Below are 19,980 nucleotides of genomic sequence, written 5' to 3'. Positions count from 1 at the left end.
AAGTAGCATCAATGAAATCATTCTCACTGTGTAAATATGATGTCTGAAAGTTGTGAAATAATCACTTTGATATATTCATAACTTGTGGAGAAGTATCTGACATGTTTCAAAGGTACATGCTGTGTCTTTCCTCTTACAGTCCTATCCTCTTCCTCCTCATTTCTGTCTTGTAGCTCTGATAGATGTGTGACCATGACAGCCTGTAGTGTAGATCTGAGGCTCTGCAGCAGAAACCTTTTAACTGTATTAACCTGTCACACCACTATTCTTCATGCAGCTCACAGACATTCAGAGTTTAACATGGTGGTTAGAGGACTACATCTCTCCCTCTCTTGGTTCATGTTGTCTCGCTGCGTGTTTCTTATGTGTCCTGAGAAGGATCCCGTTTGTATTATAACATCATCTAATACAACTTTAAAAATGCTTTACCATTTAGACTACATGTCTGAATGTCAGTGAAGACTCAGCAAATTACTGCAAGCAGAGGAAAAGAGGCGAAAGGGAGTTTCCCCATCTAACCCAGAGTGCTGTAAGAAGGTGTGTATAAACTCTAGGTGTGTTTGTTTGCCTGCAGCATGGATTCAAACCTTTGACATGGCTTCCTTGTTTTGTATGCCACTGAGTGCAACATCGCTGAGCTGCCCAACATTAAAGGATCCTGGTTCCCTGAGGCAGAAAACACACACAGCTACCTGAGTCCCAAATAAACCTCTGTCTGACACTGGATTACATTCAAACTGGCAACTTCTTCTGAGATGATCTGACATCTGACATGTTTGTTTTGTTAGTTATGAAACATCTCTGTCGCTGAGATCCACAGGGTCACTGCTGCTGTGTCCTGAGTGCTGTGACTGTGGATCTGTCAGGTTGGAGTCAATAAAACCTGAAGAGAAAAGGCCGACCTGCAGATTTGTGAACCTGCTGTTACTGAGGAAACACAAAAACTGAAGGTCCCTCATTCTGTTGCTCAGCTGCTTCTTTAACATCTTTTCAAATGGAGTAATAGTTCAGTCTTTCATGCTGTTACCTTCCACCTACAAACATGACTGGTCTTCTCTTGTGTTTCTCTCTCACAGAGCAGACAGAACAAAGTGAACTCAGCTATTCTCCTGAGGATTCTCCTGCTGAGTCTCTGCAGACCTGTTAGCTTGTTCACTTTCACATCTCCTGTCAGACCAGACCTGATCGTCCCTCCAGATTAAGACCACCGACCATGTTGGCTGTTTCAGACACGTCCAACTGTGTTTCTGGTGTGTAATGTCTGTGCTTCATCGGACTCTGTCAAACACTGCCATCCTCTCAACTCTAAATCCCTGCAGGAAGTGTAATTTTTTTCTTTTCATATTTTAACCTGGGATACAGTTCTAGAGTGTATCTGCCCACAGCATCTTCTTAAAGGAACATAACATATTTCACATGTAGGATAGGAACATAGAGTTACAGATGATGTACAGCTGCTGCTGTACATGATTTCATTTCTTACTCACTGATGTTATTTAAGAAAGTTTTATGATCCATCACAGCAGTTTGGTGGGATTTAACCAGTTTTCAGAAGTATGATCATTTAGAGCATTCACTGTGTTTAATGCTTCCAGATTGTTTTTTTCCACATCCTTATCAGAACAATGCATCATTAGTACTTTTTCTCTAAACTGTGTGCACAGATGGTTTATTATGGTTAATCTAGTTGCTTTAATGAAGACATTTCTTCTCATTTTTTAACTTCGCCTGGAAATTGATCGCAAGGGCGACTGCTTTTCTCAATCCTTCTTCATTTCTTCGACCACCTGCTCCTTTATTTGTCACTGCAATCTTTTGTATGAATAATGTTAGAAATATTCTCAAGCTTTAAGTTAAACTACTTTCCTCTTGATATTGTTATAGAAAGCTAAAGCTAGGAAAGCAGATCCTGCAGGCAATACAGACTCCAATTCAATTTCTCTCAATGTGATTTGAAATTTGAAACGTTTCAAATCTCATATAAAACCTCTTTTATAAGATGCAGCAAAAGCATTTCTATCTAGCTAGTTCAACAAGCTGTTGACCTCCTGACTGACTGTACAGCTGGGTGCAGAGAAAGTGAACAAAGAGTGAAAAGTGAGGGGAGAAGAAGAGTAGAGGCTCTGTCTTTGAGGCTTTGTCTGCTATTGACTGAGTGTGAATTGGATTCAGCCCAGACTTAAGTGGCTGTGCTGTAAATCACTTAAGAATGAGCCGGCGCAGCATTCGAACAGGGATGTATGTGGCTGAGTTTGAGATGTACAACAATCTAGAAAGATAAGACGACAAACTGTGATGTTATATTGGAAAATACTGGACATCTCCTGCACAAACAATATAATATAAAGTGTGCAGGAGAAAAGAATGGAGTATAAGGATGGATGGAGGACATGACATAGAAACAGGGACTTAAAGTGGGGAAAGACAAAGAAACATGGCTGAGAGATAAAAACAGATTAGAGGCAAACAGCAGGGAGAGATGCCGTGCTGTGCTGTCCCACCAGAGAGAGAAGTACTGACTGTTACAGTAAAAGTAAAACATTCACCCGAACTGTAACCATAGAAACATGTATCTACAATGTTTGCTCTCCACAAGTAGCAGAAGTGAAACCATATGATTGGTAGATAATAGCATAAAACTTTACGCATAAACAGATATTTGAAGTGTGCATGCAAATTGCCACAATGCAACACAGCTGTAGGAAATGCAAGAAGCCCTTTTGACCATTTCAAGGGAATCTCCTTGATAATGTTAGTTTCAAAATTAAGAGCTAAATGTCAACAAAACAAACAATGCAGACAAAAGCTTGCATGCAAAGAAAATTGCAGAGAATAATTGACATGTTTTAAATGTATCATACAGCTGTGTTTCAGAGTGAGGGAGACTGAGGCTGGGTAAACAATCAACATGAGCATGTCAGAAACACACATCAGTCTTACACTATGAGATAACTCTCCCACTACAGACTGCTCTGCATTCACACACCAGCCTGTTCTGCATGAGCTGCACTGTTGTGAAGAATTAAATCAGCTGCTTAACCAACATTTAAAAAGTGACAGTGAGGCCAAATGTGACCTCCTCTCATGAATAATGACGACCTGCTGCAGAGCTGCTGCCTGCATCTCTTTAGGCTTTAAACCACCAGCAGCAAGAAAAGCAGAAAACTACACACAGAGACATTTTTAGTGTTCTAAAAATAAGGTCAGGTGTGCAACCACTATCATGATCTTTGTATTTAAGCTGTGAGCAGTTCTGCCACCAAAGCAGCTGAACCTGACTCATGCAATTCATCACACAAACACAAACTAACCATATGGCTGTCTCTGCATGAGGTGACATTAAACAAACAAACAGCAACTGGTCAAACTCAACACAGTCTGATGGAGGAGGAAGCTGGACTCTTTCTGATTCAGAAACAGGAAACAGCTCTTTTTTAAACATCATCCAACCTACAAATCAGCACCAAGAAAGACAGTCATGTGAAGAGCTGCGGTAAACTCTGCCAATAGCAGCCCTGGCCAGTTACACACAGCTCACACACATGCACACACTTACAACTAGACCACATGTTGGTAAACCCTCAGTCACATAGGCAGTCTCTTATGACATAAATAGAAGAACTAGTGTTGTCTTACCTGCATTTGAAGATCCACAGAAGAAGGTTCAGGATGGAGACAATCAGGAAACAGCATCAAGAAAAAAACAGAGAAAAGAAGACCATTAGTTAGAAAACAACCCAGCACACAAAAATACAATTAATCTTAGAACTAAAAGACATCAGTGGACACAGCATTTTGGGTCATTCACCAGAACTCATTCCTGACATCACATCAGTATGTTGTGTGATGTGTTTCACCATTTAAGGGAGAAAAGTGACGCTCGTGGAAGATCAGACCAGAAACATGAACAGACAGAACTCAATAGTGATGAATGAAGCTCTCAGGAAATGTCAAAGATGATAATGAAACAAGTTTTTCATTTCCAGCACTAAAGCTGTACGAGTATTTATGATTGCGGGAAGTTTTTATTGCCTTGAAATGTCAGACATGTTGAAAATTTTTTTTCTCTAAGTGCAGAAATTTATAATAATCTCATCTAATGGAGGAAGTCAAACAAACCCTCTGGACATCAGCGTGATTATCTGACCTTTTAGGCTGCTCAGTTCAGTAAATCCACATCATGTGTACAGTCAAGCTGAATTAAAAGAACAAATACTCTGGTATTCCTGTTTGCTAAAAATGCAGATGTCGGGCGCTCTCAAACTGCAGCTCATCCTGCATCCAAGGACTAAAAGACGATTTCTCTCCTGCTGGTGACAACACCATTTCAGTCGATGCAGCCCTCCCAGTAACACATTTCCATCCATTGTGACAGTTACCAATGCTTCAAAAATACTGAAGTCTATAAAATAGTGTTTGCTGTATGCAAAATGTTAACTAATGTTATTACCTTTTAAGTGAATGTGGATGTGATGCTCCCTGTGGTGTCATCTTTATGTGCTCTGTGATTGAACAGTCTGCTCTGTCTCTGCAGCTGCTCGTTAGTGCTCGTTAGGTTAACTGTCCACACCTGAGGGCCCAGGGTGTGTCCAGTCACTCACATCCAACACCACTGACTCTCAAGATCTTTATACCTCATGCCTTAGATCAGTGGTTTTCAAAGTGGGGGCCGGGGCCGGCAGGGGGCGCTAGGGGGGCCTCAGAAAATTGGAGGGGGAAAAAAAAAAAAGCAAAAAAATATATATATATATTTTTTTTTTTTTTTTTTTTTTTTTTTTTTTAATAACCATTTGTCCTGAACCTTACAACACGTAAACTGCCGTAATCTCGGATTCTCAAATTCAGCTGCAAATTCGGCATGACGACGTCATAACGACGTCATAATCTGTGTAGACCTGGCGGTTGTTATCAAGCTGCTCTGCTCCTCAAGCTTGCGTGTAGCTAGCTAGCGCAAAATGGACAGGTTTTTGACAACAAATAGACTCAAGGAGCAGACCAACAGCCCTGCCATGGAGGACTCTGCTGCAAAAAAACCTAAGAACTCAGCAGAACTCACTCTCATGAGGCAGCATACATTAAGTATGGCTTTACAGCAATACAGAAAAATGGCCATGATTGCCCGAAATGCATCCTCTGTCCCTCTCAAACGAGTGTTTAAAACCTTCAAAACTTCAGCGTCCCTTGATGCAAAAACATCCGGCAGAGGCCGATAAAACAGTAGACTTCTTCAGACGTAAAGAAGAGCATTTGGTCAGGCAATCTGCTGCATTCACACAGCAAGCTACCGTGCCCGAGCGGGCCCTGTAGGCATCATTTTTAGCCTCATACCAAATTGCTCGTGCTAAAAAACCTCACACAATTGGAGAGGATTTGATTCTACCAGCTACCAAAGACATTGTCCGAGAATTGCTTGGTGAGGATGCTGCCAAAAAAATCGACGCTGTCCCACTCTCTGTTGTCTATGGGTTTGGGGGTCCCCGGCCAGAAGCTAATGCTGTTTGGGGGGCCTTGGCATGGAAAAGTTTGGGAACCCCTGCCTTAGATGTTTCAGTTACTGTATTCATTTTTTTAATTGGCTTAATTTAATTAATTAAAATGTTATTTATTAACTGCTGCTTCCCATGGAAACATCAGTGCATAAATGCCAAAACACAGTACAGTATATTATACTGCTGGCATTTGGCCTCAAAACCCTAAACTCCATCCTGAATAACCTCTTTAACTCTGTTTGCTGTACACATCAGTGTGAGCAGAGACAGAGCAGGGCTGCAGATGATGTTTGTATAACTTCCTCTGTTCACAGTTCTGATCTGATCTCCTGTCAGTATCAATCAAACAGAACAGGTTTTCTCTCAGCAGAGGACTGAACCAATGAAAGAGTGAGATGAGAGGATAAACAGTGTATGACTGATTCTCAGAGAAAAACCAGGGCTGTCACTCTGTCTGTTAATGCAAAGCTCTTCATCCAACATTCAAGTCATCCAGCAGCACTGATCTGAGTTCACTGAAGTCTGCTACCTGAACTCAACTCATGTGTCTCCTGGACCTGAAACTGTCTATGTGCATTTAATGTCTGTTTGTCTTTCTTCATCTGTCTGGCTCTGCCCCCCTCAGTCAATTATATGTTTCTGTATTTTATCTTATTATGCTTCCTTCTCATTCACTTTTACATAATATTCTCCCCCCTATATGATTGCAATTAAAAGAGGTACAAGTAAAAGAAAAGTGAAGGGATCGAAGAGGAGAGCAGAACAGACTCAGAGCCTCATCAGCTGTGGAGGATAAGAATCCCCTGAAGGAGCTTCAACAGCACCCAGCCTCCATTCACTTTAATGTTTAATTAATTCCAAGGCTACTAACACAGCACATGGAGAACAGAACACAGAAATGACACAGCCTTATATGGTCCTCAGTCTCTCAGTGCACTGATAATTTTGCCTTACCCAATCAAACCAACAAAGTCAACAAGTACAGGCCAATCAGAGACAGAGTAGGGCGGGTCTTTGCAGAATTTTGGTGGGACATGAAATGACTGATCCTAATCTTAATTAACCTTTTTTATTTTGGTTAAATACCCATAACGAACTTTTACTTTGTAAGATGATGTAAGATTGTACTGTGCCTCTACGCCTCTACGCCTCTAGGCCTCTACCTTTGACCCAGGTCAAATAAATCATGGCACGCTGCTTACTTCATCCCCTACCTTTGAAACACTGAAAACTGTAGTTAGGCAGTAGACTGTTTGTGTGAACCATTTATTCTCAAGGAGAGACAACTTTGATCAAGATGCCTCATGTGGTAAGAGAAGAGCAAAGTTTCTTCTTCTGTTAAAGCTTATAACTTAAATACTTTAAAATGATTCAGCTATCACACTCCGTGTTAGACTAAATTCACTTGAAACAGTTTCTTATGATTTTTTGGTTTCAATAGCTGCCAGTCCACAAATGACATTACAATACAGTTGTTGGAACATCAAGAACCAGATTTCATGAAGTGCAGTCAACCTTGTGCGGCCACATTAAGGGTCTGTTTCATCTTCCTCTCTAATGTAGCCACCACAGGGCTCTCTGGGATTACAGGTATTAAAACGAGCATTTCAGTCCCAGCAGGGAGGACCAGGCCTCTGGACTACATCACACATTCATTATTTAAACACACATAGTAGCTATCATAGTTATGATGCTAATGTAACAGCTTGAGGTAATGTTCATGAGGCTGTTATGTTAATCACAGAGAGGAAGGAGGAAAAAAAACTCAAGTACAATATACCTTAACTGTTGTTGTTCTCTATACAAACCACATTCAAATGACTGCAAAGCAGGCTGAAAACTACATTTCCCTTCAATAAGGAAACAACCAGTGTTTTTAAAGGTAAAGCAGACACTTTATCAAATCCACAACTTGAACATAACAATCGGGGCAAACGTTCAAGTTGTTCAGTGTTTTTCTGTTTTGTTCAGCTCAGTGTGTGAAAGCTTCACAAAGCTAGAAATCTTTCCCCGTTTAGCTCTCATGTCCAAATACATTCAGCAAACAGCAGAGTCAGGAGCACTTCATATTAAATCTCAGCTTTATGCTCACGATAGCTCATCATGGGCCACTGAGTCGTAGTAAAACCTTAATTATACATCCTAATCATGGCCGGTAGCTGTAAAGGATCATGCATGGATGGCATAAAAACCTCGTCCTCTGTCATGCCTTTTATCTCTCCTTCTCCTTTCTCCATTTTATATTCTTGCATTTTGAATTTTCCTCTTGTACACTAAACCTGCAATACATGTGATCTAATCTGTCATCAGATCCATTGGGTTGACTAGTTATGTATTTAAAGTATGTAAGGCTGGTGCTTGGAACTAATTGAATCTCAAACTGGCTCCCATCTTTAGGGCCTGCTACTGTATCTGAACACATCTGGGGGCCTGTGATGATCTGACTGTAGGGGAAACATCCATCTTATAATACATCTATTGATGTAATGATCAAACCAAAGGTGTATGTGAAGATAACATGCTATGCTATTTATGTTTTATGAGACAGGCTGGTGACTTAAACTGTCACTGCATGAAAGAGTCTCATAACAGTAAAAATCACACTTTATATCCACTTCCATGTATTTTTAGCAGAAAATATCTCAGGTTTAACAGTGGACACTGTCAGTGCATGATCATTTGTCATTGTAACACTTTCCCATGCCATTGCTTCAAGAACATCTCATTCTATGAAAAGGTTTTCTGAATTGCAAAAAGGAAACGTGTCTCTGCAGCTGCTCGTTAGTGCTCGTTAGGTTGACTGGACACACCTGAGAGCCCAGGGTGTGTCTTTATCCAACATTCAAGTCATCCAGCAGCACTGGTCTGAGGTCAGTTCATTCAGTCTATAACTGAAGTCTGCTACCTGAACTCAACTTATGTGTGTCTCTTGTACCCAAACCTGCCTATGTTTATAGATTTTCTCCATCTGTCTGTCTCTGTTTATAGGTCCCTGTATTTTATTTTGTAATACTTCCCTCTCACATCACCTTTCCTTATTTGCTTCCCCACAAAATCTAGCAATTAAAAGAGGTACTAGTAAAAGAAAAGTGAAGGGATAGATTAGGAGAGCAGACTAGAGTCAGAGCTCCATCAGCTGTGGAGGATAAAAATCCCCTATGGGAGCTTTAACAGCACCCAGCCTCCATTCACTTTAATGTTTAATTGATTACAAGGCTACCAACACATCACAGAGAACACTGATTGAATCGTATTGGTCGAAAGCTCCAACTAGTTAAATTAAAGATGGGGAACAGGTAACTCAAAGATGTGAAGGCAGAACAGAGAAACCACAGAGAAATGGGCTCATAGGGCTTAAGGGCTCATATTTATCATGCAAAACATGATATTAACAAATCCTCTGTTATATAAATCTCTTTAAAAGGAAATGTGAGAAGTGCAGTTTTATGTTTCACTTAATGAGAAGTATAAAAAGATGAGGACCCTCAGGGAGGGAGAAAGCTCAGATGCTGGAGAGGAGACAGGAGAGAAAAACAAAGCGAGTGTTTGAAACAGAAGAAGAACAGGATCCTCTGAGGGAGAGAGAAGACCAGCAGCTGATCTGTCTTAGTCAGCCATGATGCTTCACACTGTAACCCACACAGCTACTTTGACACACACACCTGCACACATAAAACATAGCAAAAGATAAATCCCTTTATCTATTGTTCTACCAGCAGTGCTCATCAAGCATGCATTTCTCTTTTCAAGTCCAACCAGCTCCAGTGTTTCAGTCTGAGGGTTTCTGTGGAGCTGAAGTCAGTCCCCAGTTTAAACCTCCATCACTTCCTGTGCCAGTCTTGTATCTCACCTTTGGGACAGATTATGACTTGTCTCTCCCCCACTGATCCCATCCTGACCTCTCCTGCTGTGACTTTCTTAACCTTGTCCTGATCCTTGACTTGAGGATGTCAGACAGCCTTCTCAATGGTAGGAGTCTCAAAGGCAGCCAGCTGAGTAACCGCTGGCAGTGGATCATGTTGTGTCGCTCTCTCCTGGCCTCCTGCCTGCTGTGTCTCTCTTCACCTCTTTGTGGGACATCCACTGCTTGAGCCTCTCCTGACTCTACCAGCATGACACATAACGTTATAACAACAGACCCTGATACCAAACATGTGGATAGTGAACCTTGGTCAGTGAGTCCTTAGACCTGTCACTGTGTCTAGTCACAATGTTTGCTTTCAATAACTCTCTGCAGGAAGAGATGCACTTTACCAACATAACAACACAGTCAATGATCTGATATAGGCCTTTTTCTTTCATTGTAGGAAGCAACATTATGTGGTCATAATGATGAGAAAAATAGCAGAAAATGTATCCGACTGATTTTAATCTGACTATAAAGAAACATTATGTGACATTTAAACAATAAAAGCAGAATAAAAAGCATCTACAGTGTATGAGTATCGGCTAAAATATGTATAGCTTATGGATTTTCAGCATCCTTTCTTAGAAAGAGAGCAGATATAAAACAGGAAGCCCTTAAGGTTTAAATATTCTCACTCCTCATTGCTAAAGACAGAACATGTGAATCCCTCAGGCTGCTGGAAGCTGCCAATGAAACAATAGCATGTTGGCTGTTTCTCACTGTGTGTGTTTGTATTTCACATTAAGCTGTTTCATCTCCTCCCTCCTCTCATCCCTCCATTGCTCATGTGAACTCCTGCCTCCCACAATCCCTCTCTCCTCCCCTGCTCTCTCTCTCCATTAGGGAGCTGGCAGCTCTGATCAGGTGATGTTGAACTTGACTCGTTTCCTCTGGGAATCAATGGGCAGCAATAATCAAATGGCTGGAAGCTAATGTCTTTAGTAGGGCTCAGGGTGAGGCCAGAGGACACCGATTCAGGTCACCATCATCCTGGTAAAAACATTTTGGGTAGAACATAAAAATATAAATTGTGTGTTGTTGATGGAACAAATTACACCCAAATAGTTTACTGTCAGAGCCCAGTTCATGTTATGTTTTGAACAAGGTTTTTAGTATTTTAAACCTTTCCTTCCAATTAAGCTTTTATGTAGTCCAAATGGAAAACATGAACTTTAATATGACACCAACCAAAAATTAAATATTCAAATATTCAATACAATCTGATTAAGATTTGAGCTGGGAAACTACTGTGAATTAAAAACATCAGAAATAAAGGTTATACTGAATAAGAAGATGGTACTAATGATGGCTGAATGAATATCCAGTATGAAGGTTCATCTTCACAGCTTCCATGTCACTTACTGATTCTTGTCAAACTCTCAGAAACATCACAACTACAATCGATTCAGCGCTCAGAGAATGACCTGCTGGACCTGGATGGAGGTCCAGTTGAGATCATCGACTGCTGCTGAAGACTGATCTTGTTCTTATCGACTCCAGTCAGTGAGAGGAGAGAAGTGCTGCTCTGTCAGCTTCTTCTGTTTGCTCGGAGGCAGTCTGGCTTTATTTTCCTCTTTACTGTTCACTCCTTTTGTTGCTGTTTTATATGTTTTAAACTTCCCTGAAAGTAGCAGTGTGCTGAATGAGCGCACCATCACAGAGACAGCTCAGTATCTGACCTTCTGAATGACCTTTTCAGGTGTTAAAGTTTTGTACAGTTTAGCCGCCCGGAGGTTCTCTGGCTCAAAATGTCCATCTGTCTTATTATTATCCTGTCTGTCCATCCTTTCAAGAATAAACCAACAAGGTTGTAAATGATATCCTCATGAATGCCACTGAAGCTGAATGCAGTGTTAGTACTGCCTGAGAAGTGAATGTGAGCAGAGAGGCAGCAGAATCACTGCTGCCAACTGCTCTGAGATTTCAATTTGCAGCTTTTGAAGTTGAAAAAGTTTAAAATTAATCAAAAAATCAGAAAAAGGAACTTCCTGATTAATGTAAGAACTCTGAATTTGATTGTAAATGTGGCAACTTTCAAAAAAGCTGCTCAGCATTCAGAACCTCTTATTGGAGACAAGCTTGTTGACCCCCTCGGCTCATTGTCGTCTGCCAATGATTTAACGTCCAAGCCGTGTGAGCTACGACCAACTTTTCAGGGCTTCCACTGTAGCCAACAGTTAGCTCTGTTCTTCCAGCCAAGAGTTCCTTTTACGTGGATTGCTTTGTTTACAGTTGGACGAGCAACTTGTGGAGGTAGAACGGAGTTGGAGTTGAGAGACATCATCAAAGAGCATATTGTGAGCAGGTCGGCACCTTGAAAGGCATCTCTGCCATCATTGTATAAATGTGGGTTGAGCAGTGGCAGAAAGACTAGACAGGCGCTGTATAGGTGCAGTCTATTTACTATTTTATTGAGTACCCAATTAGTTTCTAAAGACAGATTTAATAAGGATGATCTTGCATACTCATTCCTCTGTCATTCTGGTTAATCAGTTTAATATGTAATGAGGAGCCAAACAGAACTTGGTGACAAACCACAGAGAGAGTTTCACTATTCCAGAGGAGGCCCCACCACAACAGCAGCCATCCCCACACTGTGGACTTATGTCTGCATGTGTGTGCTTAAGTTATTTCTTTGACACTGAAGCTGAAGCTGAAGGCCACTGAGGACAAATTAAAGAACCTGTATCATATAAAATGTTAGCTGCTGTTATTATTGATCTTTGATAGTTTTGTCCCTCATCTCCAGGTTTGCAGCTCCACAGCTGCTGGGTCTTATCTGCCTCAGCTTCTTGTGTCACACCACAGCTCTCAGATATGATTACATTTGCAACAACTGGCTATGAATACAATGACGTTAAACACTTAGTTGAATTCTCTCTAAAGTTTAATCAAAAAATTTGAAAAAAGGATCAATCTCGGAACTGGAACGGGATCCTTTAAATGTTGAAATGAGTGTGAAATCTTTTATAAATGCTGATAACACTGGGATTTAGAGGCTTTCTATTGAACATCTCATCTCCAGTGAAAGTGGCAAAATGTCAGAGGGTGAATGAGGTTTAGCTCAGAGAAACAGCTTAGTCCTGCATGGCTGAGAGCAGAGAGAGCTGGCATATGGAAGAGACAAGATCTCTTCAAGCTGGAGATTCTTCAACATTCATATTAATAATGGAGGATTTGAGGGGCTGTGGGGCTGTGTGGAAGGAGACACAAGATAAGGGAGGCATGTCATGCATCCATAGTTTATTAGAAAGCTGAATCTATTCCATGTATTAACATGAAAAAAGTAGACATATTAATAAATTACTGTAATTAGCTTTTTGCTCAGAGGACTTTAATTACTCTTACAGCTAATGGTTAAGTGTGTTTGCCATCAGCTCTCCAACAAGCAGGGGCTGCACGCAGCACGCAGCTAAACACTATGCACCATATATGATACCAAAACAAACTCACACAGACTCAAATTAAACAAATGCACATTAATTATGCAAATAACATAATCATTCTAATATTACATTTTGCTGCCTGTTCATTATGATTCATTATGTAATGCTGTTGGCAGAGTTAAGCTCTGCTCATGCACATACTGAGCTCAGGGGATCTGATGAGAAAACACTTTACAGAGACACCTTCATAGCTCTCACTAAGAATCACCCTGTATGTTATCTCCTCTCCCTGGTTTAACCTACTTAAACTTTCAGACAGTTTGTGGTGCAGAGCAAAAATACATTTTAGTCTCCATAGGGCCATTATTCTAACAAGGCAGGGGACCAAACTGCTAACATCATCATCCACATCAGCTTGTTGCCTCTCCTTAGTTGACCGATTCTCCACAGGCTTAAAAGCCATAAAAGATCCAATTAAGGTGTCTTGATTAAATCTTACATAACCAATGCTGTAGATTCCTCTCTTGTTCTCGTGTGTTCAGACTAACTGATCAGCTGTGTTTGGATAATGAGCTCCTGTCAGTTGGCTCAGAGGTTCCCTCCATAAATCAGTCTGTACTCATGGTATGAGGAACTCTTGTGAGAGCACGGCTCTGCCTGCCAGGCCTGAACTCCCCGGGCTCTGCTCCTTCTCAGCAACCAACTGTCCCCCCTGCTGTCACCATTCTTTCAGCATCATCATGAAGTGTGTTCCTGCTCAATACTGAACATTTTAATTTAGAAAAGAAAGAGTAACTAGGGTTCTGAAATGAAAATAGTATTATAAATGGAAAGAAATAAGGTTTTTGTGTATTATTCAAGATAATATTCATATACAGTATATACAGTATATATATATATACATATATATAAATATACTTTCTTCAGTGTTAAACACACAGACACACCCTCAGTGAAAGCTCCCCAACAGAACTGGACTGAGAGTGGGTGATCCACAGAAACAAACGATTACATTGATACAAGAAAGTTCGTTGACATCTGTCAGTATGTAATGACTCATTGCCTGCTTTCCTTGATCATTTAGTAAAATACAGGAAGAAAAGAAAGCTTGACACATAATGGCCTCTCTGCTGCTCTCCATACAATCAAAGGATCAAACAAAGCCTGTGCTAGCAGAGCTCTCAACCTACACAGTGCAGAGAACAATGTTTAAAGCTTTGGCCTTGAAATAAACAAGTGGGACCTGAAATGTGCTCTAATATTGATTTCTGAGAAAACACTTGCAGACCAACAAACGCCTCCTTTCACTGTGAATCTGGCCTTTTATCTGTCTGGGATCTCTGTGTGTTGAGCTCTCTGAGAATACAGAGCAGAGCTAAGAGCTGCATGAAGAGAAAACTGTTTCCTCACTTACAAGACCGTTATTTTATACACTAAGAGCAAATGTTATGTCAGCTAATCTGTTGGTCTTCCAGCATCCTCACTCCTGATATTTCCAATTATTCTGCATAACTAACAAGTATCCATCCACACAGCAGAAGCAGTTCATACTGTGAATAATAATTCAATACCAGCAGGAGCAAAAAAGAAAGACTTGAAATCAGCCAACTGTGGTGGATACATCAGTGGAAGGTCTTTGCTTTGGAAAAACTTTCACCAGCTGCTGGTCGAAAGTTTAATTGGTGTTATGTCAGTGAAAGAGCTGAACTGAGCCTACAGACGGTTTCCTCTCCCACCTATTGTGTTTTAACCATCTGCTACAACTGAACACCAGCAGCACACTAATTGCAAGTTTCAACTCTCAATGTATTTGCCAGAGTAGCAATCATTGCTAATAGTACTGACAGCATGATACATTTAAATGAGAGTTGGTTTTAGCTTTGAATTCGATGAAGCTGTGGTGGATGAAGTGTGTGCTATCAATACATCATGCTTATACAGATGCTGTATTCCCTCATCTGAAGCCCAAGTGAGAGGGTGTGATGGGATATGCGAGTGTGTATGAGCTGTATGTGTGTGTGCTCAGTGGACTCGGAGTCTAACGAATGTAATGCTTTTCAGATTGCATCGTTTTTAAAGTATAGAAGTGAACAGGTGAGAGGCTGTAGACTAACTGTTCTTGTTCATCACAGTATATTTCCTAACTGTCACTCATTGATAGACAGCTGAATCTCCTGATGGATGAAGGTGTGTGAGATGATTGACAGCACAGAGCCTGCAGATTTGGACAGATGAAAGTCTGTTGAGGACCAACAGCTCGTATACTGCCAATAGAACTGACTAAGAAGAGACAACATCAATCAACTGAGTTGGGTTTAATTGCTGCTACCCATAAACCACTGCAGCTAATGCTGCACAGTCACAGTGAACAGAGGACACATGGAGTCATTCAGCTGATATTGAACAGTCGCTCTGTTCATTATGTGACAGTAAATCCATCACTGTGAAACAACATCATCACTGGAGTTACATCATGTTAGCAAATAGCTGCTCTGACCGACATTGACTTTGCTCTAATATCACACTGATGATTTCAGAACACATTAGATACACTGAGATCAATGAGTCACTGCTGACAACAAAACCCACAACCTCCAGTGTGACATTGTTTATGTGTGAGACAAAAATTGTTATAAATACACTTAGACAAAGTGTAATTAGTGTTATTTCTGTTGGTCATTCATCTGCCCGACATCCACACAGAGCGATTTGTTGTTTACACATAGAACAGAACAAAGCACATCACTGAGATATGACATAAACATGATGCACACAGCAGTGGATGCCATCAGGAGTATAATTACTAATAAACCAGAGTTTCAACATGAGTGTAAACAACTGGAGCCAATAATAGCATGTTTCAGTAAGTAAAACAACAGTGGTGACATATTGACTGCATGTTTCTGCTGATGGGAGCTGTGTGCTCATCTATCCTGAAACTACACACACACACACACACACATAGCAGACACACACGAGGCATGCTGGCAGGATGCCATTAACATCCTCCTGCAGGTGCTGCTACACTTTAACTGTAGAGCAGATGTCACACATACCCACAAACACACACAGCAGGCAATACTGACGAACATCGGAGTAAACTAATATTGTAGTTGAAATGTGTCTGTTGTAATATTATACCACAGCAGACTTAACTTTTTTCTTTAATTGTTAATTTGCTTTATTTAATGTACAAAAGCAATAAAAAGTCAGGGCAGAACTCTGATCTACTTCTTGTAAGACAGGGAGAGAGAGTTCCTCTTCACAAACACAGTCTCTGTTTGATGCTGCAAAATAAAAGGAATCAAAGAAGCGTCTATTTTCATCTCCAACAAGCTTCTCTTCTGGAGAGGTTTTTAGTTACAGTGAAACTTTAAGGTTAAAATGTTGTTGAACAAGAAATGCTCTGATATCTTATCTCGGAAAGTACCAGAAGTACAGAGTGTAAAAACCAATGAAGCATTAACATCCTGTTATCAAGTGTGACTGTATTAAATATGAAATAGAAATGAGCTTGAGATGTTGCTACTGCTTCAGATTAACTCGACAGAAGTGATGCACACAGTGGCTTCATATTGTAAGAACATGCAGGTGTAATGATAAGAAGGCAGATGGTTCAATGATCCAACAACATGTTGATCTGTTCAGTGGTAAAAACAATTAGGCCTCAGATAAGCTGCTGATTTTTAAAGCACCTAAAGCACTTCAGATGGTGTTATATCTCTCACTGCCAACACACTCTGCTACAACTACAGACAAATACACATAAACCCAACCCTAGTATCCACACTGAAGGACTCACAGACTTTGAGGTGCGATCCCTCTAAGTCTGCAGGGACTAAAGGCTGACCCACTGTCAAAGAGTCAAGTGCATGAGAGCTCTCTCACAGATATTTCTGCACACTTTGCCCGAAGGAATCAAACACAGTTCAAAGCATTGTGACGTTTAACTCAGGGTTACCAGAGATGCCAGGAAGCTTTGAAAAAGAAGAACTGGCACCTGAGCGTTCAGCTCTGTATATTTTGTGTGCTGTCTGGTATACCTACATTTACTAAGAAACATGACCAAGGGAAATGCAGTGAGAGAGAGATGATCTAAATCTCAGAGCTCCATCTGTGTGTCTCCATGATGTTTGATCACATCAGGAAAGGAAACCAGTGTGTCAATAATATAAATGTAAAGTAGCTGAAGAGTGGAGAGCTGGAATAAGAACTGTATCATTTTCTGCACACATCAGCACATTCAGGAACCTAAAGTGAGGCAAGGTGCCAACTAAAACCTCTCAGCATAGCAAGTATTATATCACTCCAGCACACAGAGATATAAAGCACTCTACAACAGCAGAGATTACAGAGCTACATATGACACATTGTTCTCTCTCAGCTCAGGACTGTAGATAGAAATGATGGAGGTCAGTTCTCAGTGATCTGACTCAACAGCAGGCTGTGATACTGAGACACATTCTGTGTGGCTGAATGTGGAGTCTCTCTTTTGAGGTGCAGTGTACAGGTCAGGAGATGGTGTTACCATCCCCACAAACACACTCGCACCAAAACACACGGACACAGCTCAGGGTCGAACTGGCCACTCTTACCTAAGGACAGAACAAGAGGAGAGCAGGATGTAAATGAAGATTCCACTTTGACGTTTCATGTGCTTTAAAATGCACTTCATGTAATATTTCCCACATCGACCCACCTTACATCATGGCAGGAAAAAGGGTCATCAAACTTCCTCTTAAAGTACTAAAGTACAGGTAGAGAGAAAATTAGAGAGGCAGCCATGAAGCTTCATTTACCACTTGAATTAAAATGTCATGGAAACGAGGTGAGACAGGAAGAAAAAAGGGACAAATGTGATCATCTACAACTGTGGTAATTATCAATAAAGTCTGATTCATTCATAAATACCGTTATTAGCAGCTTTCACTTCCATGTCATGCAAGTGCACACTAATCATGACGAACACATCCAAATTACAAACCATGAACCTTGCAGGGAAATAGCAGTAATTATTCATGGCAGCATAAATTACAGAGCTGATACAAACTCAAAGTAAATGGTTTGAAAATGTGGGATTTTAAATGAATAAAACATCCTGTCACACTGTGACACTAACAGCTCCACAGGTGGATGAAGAAGAGGTCATTCCCTGGTTCTCAGACAATCCTCCCTGAGGCTGTGAGGATACTCAGGCTGGTTCAGGCCTCCAGGCTCCTCTGTCACATTTCAGCTTTTACAGGAAATTAGAGACAAGACAACAGAGTGTCTTTCTCCTGTCTAACGCTGTCTATCCCTGCCTGTCACATATCTGCTTCAGTGTTATGTGGGATGTTAAACCCTCCAGTTAGACAACAAGCCCTGCTGACTCTGGCTGAGGCAAACACATCGTCCTCCACTCCCTCTGTGGGTATAAACATGTTCCCATGAGGCTGTTTGCTCCAGTTGATTTGTGGTGAGAATCAGAATAAACCTGATGTTGTGTATAAAGGTTGATCATTCAAATAAGACAACCTAATAAAAATGCCCCTTGTGGATAAATTGTCAGCTAGTCTCGCCGCTCTGCTTCTCAGCATGCAGGCTGCTGCTCCAGCAGACAGACATCATTAAGCTCCCTGACAGCATCAATCTGTTCTGATGGGACACACAGGCTGGAAGTCAGGGGGCTGAAACAGGCTTCTTTAACTTACACTCACCATGACACGACACATGTGCACACACACACACAGAGCTTTTCACTCTGTGACACAGTCTATGATCCTGTAATTCTCTGCACTGACTGACAGCCTGACTCAGCCATTTCGTCTGTCCCTTCTCCATCCACTGTGTACAGTATGAGCTGCGTCTGGTAGTCCTGTTGATACATTGGTTGACTCTTCACAGAGGCTGGTATAATGTGTGTTACTGTGCCAAATATGCAGTAATTGTACTTCTTCTACTGTGACTAGTTTGTTGATTGCAATTGAAAACAATTTATCGTTCAGCCCTAAAAGAGGCTCCCAGTTATTATAGTGCCACATATTCATCAACAGGTCGACAGACCAGAAATATACTGTTGGCATAAATCTCTGTTTCTCTGAATAACTGCATTTTATTTTACAGCATTTCATTGTAATGAGAATCCAGCAGCAGACTCAGCATCAGAGGTGTTGTCTTCAGCAGGATTACCTGTCTGAATGAAGGATTCATAGAAAGAGGATGTGTGGATGTATCTAATGGCTGAACACTTCAAGCAAGCAAACAGCTTTAATCCTGTAATCCTATAAAACTCTCTCAGGTCTGACTTGTATTGACTCTTTTGTACTGGAACAAATATCCTGTCATTTATTTGCTCAATACAGAAAGCTGACACTTTTGGCACTCTGCTGTTGGCTACAAAAGACACTGTGATGTAATGTCTGTCTGTCAGCTGTTATTTTTGTGTCCAAGTGGAGATGTGTGTGAGTTCTGTACATTTAAATACACTGTTGGATTACCTGAAAATAGCATTTTAATGACCTAACACTGCTCTGTTATTTATTATTTTCCTCCTGTCAACTATGTGTGGGTATCTGAATCAAACTGTTGGAGAAAGGAACATTTCTAATTCACATGCACAGATTATCTTTGGCAAATAGGTGCAGTACTTTCATGCAATCAACTAAACCATCCAGTTTCACTGACAAAGCATCAAAGCTGTTGCACACAGAGCTGGAGGCGTTCAGAGCAGACACATAATTACATCCATCAGAGGCTAAATGTTCTCTCAGATCCCATCAGTGCTTCAGGACACACTGTAGCAAAATGTCACTGTAAGACGTTAAAACAACATGAAGCAACAACAACAGAGAATCTTCCAGAGAGTTTTGTACAGCCTGAGTCAGAGGTGATAAAACTCCAGACTAAATGTGAGAGAAACAAAAAAAGAAGAAGGCTTCAAATCCTGACAGCCATAAAATAAGATCTGAAGGAGGATGAGGAAAGTAAAGAAAGTGATGTGAGTGTAGTGAGAAGCTGAAGATGGAGAGGGAGGTTTACTGTGAGTGTGACCTGATGAGAGGAAAGTTAGAGGGGAGTGAAAAGACTTTAACATCTCACAGAGGAAGGATTTAAAGTGAGAGGTAGTGATGGGAATCTTAACTAGGGATCTATTTTTTATCGCCACAATATTCCCTCTCTTAACAGCAGATGAGCAGATTTTTCATCATTTTGAATTAAA

Source organism: Semicossyphus pulcher, unplaced genomic scaffold, assembly GCF_022749685.1.
Source record: "Semicossyphus pulcher isolate SPU_LCO1_2020_fin unplaced genomic scaffold, fSemPul1.0.p SCAF_19, whole genome shotgun sequence".
In the NCBI taxonomy this organism is placed as follows: Eukaryota; Metazoa; Chordata; class Actinopteri; order Labriformes; family Labridae; genus Semicossyphus; species Semicossyphus pulcher.
This window is presented reverse-complemented; position numbering follows the sequence as displayed.